The 6055-nt window shown below is 38.4% G+C and overlaps 1 long non-coding RNA gene across 8 annotated transcripts; it reads right to left on the bottom strand.

Annotated features, from left to right (window-relative positions):
• Nucleotides 1–729: 729 nt before the first annotated feature.
• Nucleotides 730–4263, bottom strand: LOC141626240 (uncharacterized). 8 transcript variants are annotated; one of them, XR_012535847.1, is made up of 7 exons: nucleotides 4045–4262; nucleotides 3597–3856; nucleotides 3064–3367; nucleotides 2865–2942; nucleotides 1682–1741; nucleotides 1312–1413; nucleotides 730–974 (listed from the first exon to the last, which is right to left on the bottom strand). It is a non-coding gene; the product is annotated as an uncharacterized LOC141626240 (long non-coding RNA). The 8 variants fall into 8 exon arrangements; XR_012535849.1 differs by having other exon boundaries at nucleotides 3064–3702; nucleotides 3796–3856; XR_012535851.1 differs by having other exon boundaries at nucleotides 3796–3856; nucleotides 4045–4261.
• Nucleotides 4264–6055: the final 1792 nt, after the last annotated feature.

Below are 6055 nucleotides of genomic sequence, written 5' to 3'. Positions count from 1 at the left end.
GCAATCAACTTAACTTTGGGTTTGACAACAAACCCACGATAAGACACACTAATCCCCTTAAGACCTCTCAAAGACACTCTCTTTTGATGGCAATCTATCTTAGACTTGTACTTTCCCAACCAATCCATCTCGACGATCATCTCAAAACCATCTAAAGGAAACTCTAATAAGTCTACAGGTAGATCAACTTGCTCAACTATCATGGACACACCTCTATACAACCTCCCACAAGATACAGACTCCCCCGAAGGTATAAAAACTTCTTCTCTTACAGACTCATACTCACTAAAACCCAACCTTTAAACATGACTCGATGATATAAACGACTGTGACGCTCCCGAATCAAACAAAACAAAGGTATATCACTACTACAAATTCCTTATATTTTCGACGCTTTTTTAGGCTATTCTCGACGCTTAAAAGCGTCGCCATTTTATTTCTCTACGCTTTAAAAAGCGTGGTTTTTTGGGCCGTCAGGATTTTTTGACGCTTTTTAGCATCGACCTTGTCGTCGCTTTTTTGCGTCGGGGCCTTTTTGGGAACGACACTTTTTTGTGTCAGAATTGTCGACACTTTTTTGTGTTAGAAACCTATAATCTCTTCACACCTCTGCTCCGTCGGTTCTTTTGACACCAATTCTTTCATATGTCCTATACTCCTAAGTCCTAACATATTCAAACAAATTAAAAGGAGCTAATAATACAAAATTACATAGTTAAACTCCATAAAGAATATCCCATCAAGTTTTTGTATTGGATCTCTGATCTCCATTCAAAGTAGATGAACATTTATAATAATACAAAATTAGGATTACACTACATTAAACTATAAACCTACACTCTTTCGAATATACACATTACACTATGAGATGGTAGAAAACAAGTAACATATAAATTACTTCAAGCTCTTATATTGTATCTCTGATCTCCATTCAAGAACTTCCCCTTCCAACTATGTAAAAATAATAGCTGTACCTGCAAGTTAAATGAATAGTATTACTATTGCTCTAGTCAAATAAATGAATTGTTACAAAATAATTCATTAGAACTTAAAATCAAATTCATCAATATATTACCCTAGATAAATAACCATTACTTAGCTAAGTTAACTTTAGAGTCAAGTTTACCTTGTAGTTTTATCTCAAGAATCTCAAAATATCATAATTCATAACAAGAACAGTTTTATCACACTAAAAAATGTACAGGTATATGACATTACATGTCTGAACTCGCTAGAGATTCTAATCTTCCCAGAAGTATAAAGAAAACAAGGATTTAACCAACAGCTAGCTAAGGTTTCCTAGTATCTTACCTCTTTAAAAGCCATTCAAATTTTTTGGTGAAAAGAAATTGAACTCGGATGCTAGTCTTTGTTGTTGAGCGACACTTTCAAATTTTTTTACCTGTCAGTTTCCTGGACAAAATCAACTTTACCTATAAACCACTTAATGAGTCAAATAATCAGAATCAAGTCATAGAGTATCAGCTTGAGTTGACCAGGTTAACTAATCAGAACAAAGTCATAAAAAAGTCCTTTGAACAGCGAATGAGCTAATTATGCACTTGTACTAAAAACCAATGATAAAACCTTGAAATTACTAGCAAAGGAAACTATTAGAATAAGACAATCAAACATGAGATCATCATCAAATATTATAGGAAGGATAGAAAGAGTGAAGTACCTAAAATTGGAAGCTTAATAGACATATTTAGATAGCCATTGTTGGTGTAGAATGCATCATCTGGGGAGCACAAGAGAATGGGAGCAACTTGTTAGAATCAAATGACCTTAACTTGGTCAGTGCAAAAACGGCACACTTTAGCATACAAAAACCTGAAAAACAATGTGAAAACAACAGAGTACTGCAACATTAACAAATATATCACTAGAGGCTGTGACAGAACACAATAATTAGTAATTGCATTACATGTACCAAATTGAATATGTCGAAATGATGTCCAGAAAGAACATTATTTTGCACAAAATAACAGTACCTAGAACTTAGTCAAATACTCCCTCCGTCCCGGTCAATTGTTGTCCTTTCGTTTTGGCACAAAGACCAAGGAAAGAGGAGAAGACCAATAACTAAATGACAAGTGGAACAAATTGAATGAAAATGATCAAATTACTCATCAAGTTCATTTTTAAAATAGAAAGGACAACAAATGACTGAGACACCCCAAAATGGAAAAGGACAACAAATGACCGGGACAGAGGGAGTAAGTATAAGTTAAAGTAGGTTGTCAAAGGTAAAGCTTAGATGATAGAAGATGATAGAGGCAGACAAGTTATATTAGCTTGAACTTAATAAGCAGAAGTTCCGGAACCAAGGCTACCTACTAAATTAAACATAAGCCTTAAACATATATTCTAAATTTACCAGTCTCAAAACTTGTTTTGTCACTGCTTAAATATTATGACGGTCACAATCAACAAATTAGAGCATATAAAGCCAAAAATACCAACGTAGAATGAGCAATTGCTTAAATGCCTTGTTTCAATTATAAGAGAGCCTTTGAACCCCTGATTACTTTTGTACACTTATTGTTGCCTTTTTTTTAAACATGGAGTTGTAGTAGAAAAGGGCTGGCGACGAATACGAAATATATTTAAGTCTCACCAATAGTTCAACAATTGCTAAGGATAAGGTCATTCATTTATCATGCTACAAGAACGGTCCCCATGACAGTCCAGGAGAGCCTTAATGTTTGGATGCATTTAGGAGCGAAAACAAAAGCTTTATTACATTCTGACGGTTAACTTGCATAACGGGCGTACTCAAAGTTTCACATCATCAATTCATATGATTCTTATCTCATTTGAAACCTTAAAGTGTTATCTAAATTTAGAAGTTGGAATCATACTCATAGCTTCTGTATAACTCCGGCAATAGCCATTACGAGCGAACTGCGCACAAGAATGCTCTGTAGTTCAGTTTTGACCTGTCATCAAATAAATGATAACATTTCAAAATCTACAAGTCCTTTGAATGTGATTCAAATTGGAAATAAAATCGAACTCAATCAGCTTTCATTTGGTGTATGGTGGACACGTTGGTTCAACCTGAGCAAAGAAATATTAATCCTCAAAGTCGTTGCTGCTACTGCTGCACAGGAGGATGCTGACCTGATACCACTCAAAGCCAAATATCTCGGTTGTAGGTCATATTTTCAGGTTATTCTTGTTGGGGATGATAGCTAACACTTGTAGCTACGACATGGTATAGCTTGGGCATGTTAACTCAAAGGTAAGTCGACACTGAGGCTGAAATTAATGCTAAATCAAATCTGCTATACTTGTGTGTTTTGAAGGGGATTCTTGTTGTTCCACACAGCCTTCAATCTTTGCAAAATAGCATCACCTGCCCCTATGATTATAGTTATGTAATATAATATGATGAAGTGGACATGGTCATCAGAACTAAGCTTCAGAAAAAGATAGGAAAAGAATGGACCAACTCTCCCATGTGAGCATAACAACAAAAAGAGTAACAACAAAATAAATCAAAGCATTTGTTTCCTTTCTTTAAAATAGCCTTCACAAGGAATGCAACTATATTGTTGACTGTCAGAATTCTTGAGAAAAAAGAGGCTTACAACTCGGACAAACTGCGCAAGGGAATGATAAGTTTGACGGTTTTTTGAAGTTTGTGAATTTATCTCAATGTCACAGTTCCCGGCTTATAACTATGAGGTTTCTTCACTGCGAAACCAGTCAGATTTTTTAATAATTTACCATAAGCTAATAATTAAACGCGAAATTACAATAATTGCATGAAAATGAATGAAACAATACCTTCGCCATCAGAAGCAGATGTAGTCTTTTGACCTCTTTTCCGCTTTCCAGTGGAGCATGACTGAAAATGTAGGAATAAAACCAATAATCAAAGAAATTTAAACAACAGGAAACAAAGCAATGAGTAGAAAAATACGGGTTGTTCGGAGTGGAATGAGGAGTAGCAGATGCATCCGGAAGAAGGAAAAATGAAGACAAAATTATTAGGGTTTAAAAAGAAGAAGAAGAAGAAGAATAAAAGAATCAAACCACTGTGATGATTAAGAGATGTGCGATTCAGTGTGAAGAACAATTGACAGAGATCATTACGGCAATTGAATGGTAAATGATTTAGGTTTTGATTAATTAATTCATTAAGATTAGGAATTAGGATGGAGGAGAGAGTGGGCGGTTTGATTTTTTGGGGAAGACAGAAGAGCGCGGAATGAATTTTTTTGTACTAGGGATTGGACAGTAGAAGCGGTTTTTTAATTAAAAATTATTATTATATTACTAAAATAGATATTGGTTGGGGGAAAATGGGTCGACGCCTATAAAAGCGTCGACCATAAAGCGTCGGGAAAGTAAGGGAATTGTAGTATAAACTCCATTAACAAGAAATGTACCGGTGATAACGTGAGCATCATCCTCAGCTGCTTTCTTTTCCATCATAAACAGCTTGCCACTGGTCTTCTGCCCACCTCCATGGACAAGATTAGGCGAGGTAGTCGGTTTAGCACCCGACCCCTGGTTGTTATTGGTGTTTGTAGCCGGTTTCTGATAAGAATTACCGCCATTGCGGTTAGCCCCACCGTTGTTGCTCTGACCTCCCCTGTTGTTCCATGACCCAGCCGGCCTGTTCCTAGCATAAATCTGTGTAGGACCCTGTGAGAAACTCCCCTATGACAGCCTCTGAAAACCCCCACTCATCGCACTGGTGCACTCATGTCTCTTGTGGCCTACACCGCCATAGTTATAACAGGTCATACACCAATTACCACCACCACTACCACGGTCACGCCCATATGAAGCCCCATCACTAAACCCCGAGCCCGCTGAATATGCTCTCACCTGATGATGGTTACTCTTCTTGTAGCTGGACTGACCACCACCCACGCTCTCAGCTTTCCTCTTCTCAGTACCACTCTCTTTGGTCATCTCAACTAACCTCTTAGCCCTCCCAGCTCGCTCATAGACTTCCTTTACATCTGTAAGGACTCCCACCGGTAGCTTTTCCATAATCTTGGGGGTCAACCCTTTCTCAAACCTCAAAGCTAACTTCTCCTCACTCAGCCCCATGTCCTCAGCATATCTGGACTTCACATTAAACTTGCGGTAGTAATCAGCTACCGTCATATCGGATGTCATCTTAAAGTCATTAAACTCTTCCCTGAGCTTACTCCTCACATGTTCTGGCACAAACTCACGTCTCATAGCTTTCCTGAACTCATCCCAAGGTTTTCCAGGTAGCCCCTGCTTCATATACATCTCCCTAGCACCCACCTTAACCTTATCCCACCACTCACCGGCCGCTTCCCTCAAGTAGAACGCAGCTTGTTCAACTTTCAACTCCTCCGGGCAATGAACTAACTCGAGGATATTCTCCATCTCTCTGTGCCAATTATCCAGCAGAATTGGCGCCCCAGTCTCCTTATACTCCTTAGGGTTGAACCTAGCTATGTGAATGCTGATTTTGGAGTGATCAGCATCCTTATCCTTCCCCACTCTTTTCAAAGCTTCCGTAAGAGCATCCTGGTGCTCCAACATCTTCACTATGTCATCCACGGTCATACTCTCAGCTCTAGCATACAAGGCGTTTCTTTTCGGCGGCATCTTGTAACTATAAAAGAAAAGGTAGACATAAAAACTCATACCATAACCCAAAACATGTTTACGACCTATATAAAACCCAGTCGATCGAGCTCCTCAACCCACTCAATCGAGTTGAGGCCACTCGATCGAGTTACCCTTCCTACTCGATCGAGTGCCTCGACTCAGAATCTGACCAGAAACTTTTCTAACACATACTCGATCGAGCTTATTACCCACTCGATCGAGCTGACCCCACTTGACTGAGTGCCCCTACCTACTCGATCGAGCGCCCAAAATATCGCTTCTGCCCAGAAAACGTAAACTACCCACTCGATCGAGTCAGACTCACTAGATCGAGCCATACAAACTCGTAAACACTACCCGCATGTTCATCTTACTTTTCCAACATTATATACAACTTTTATGCTACCAACATAACAACAACAACAATATATATATATATATATAT

The sequence above is a fragment of the Silene latifolia genome, chromosome Y, assembly GCF_048544455.1.
Source record: "Silene latifolia isolate original U9 population chromosome Y, ASM4854445v1, whole genome shotgun sequence".
NCBI lineage: Eukaryota > Viridiplantae > Streptophyta > Magnoliopsida > Caryophyllales > Caryophyllaceae > Silene > Silene latifolia.
This window is presented reverse-complemented; position numbering and strand designations above follow the sequence as displayed.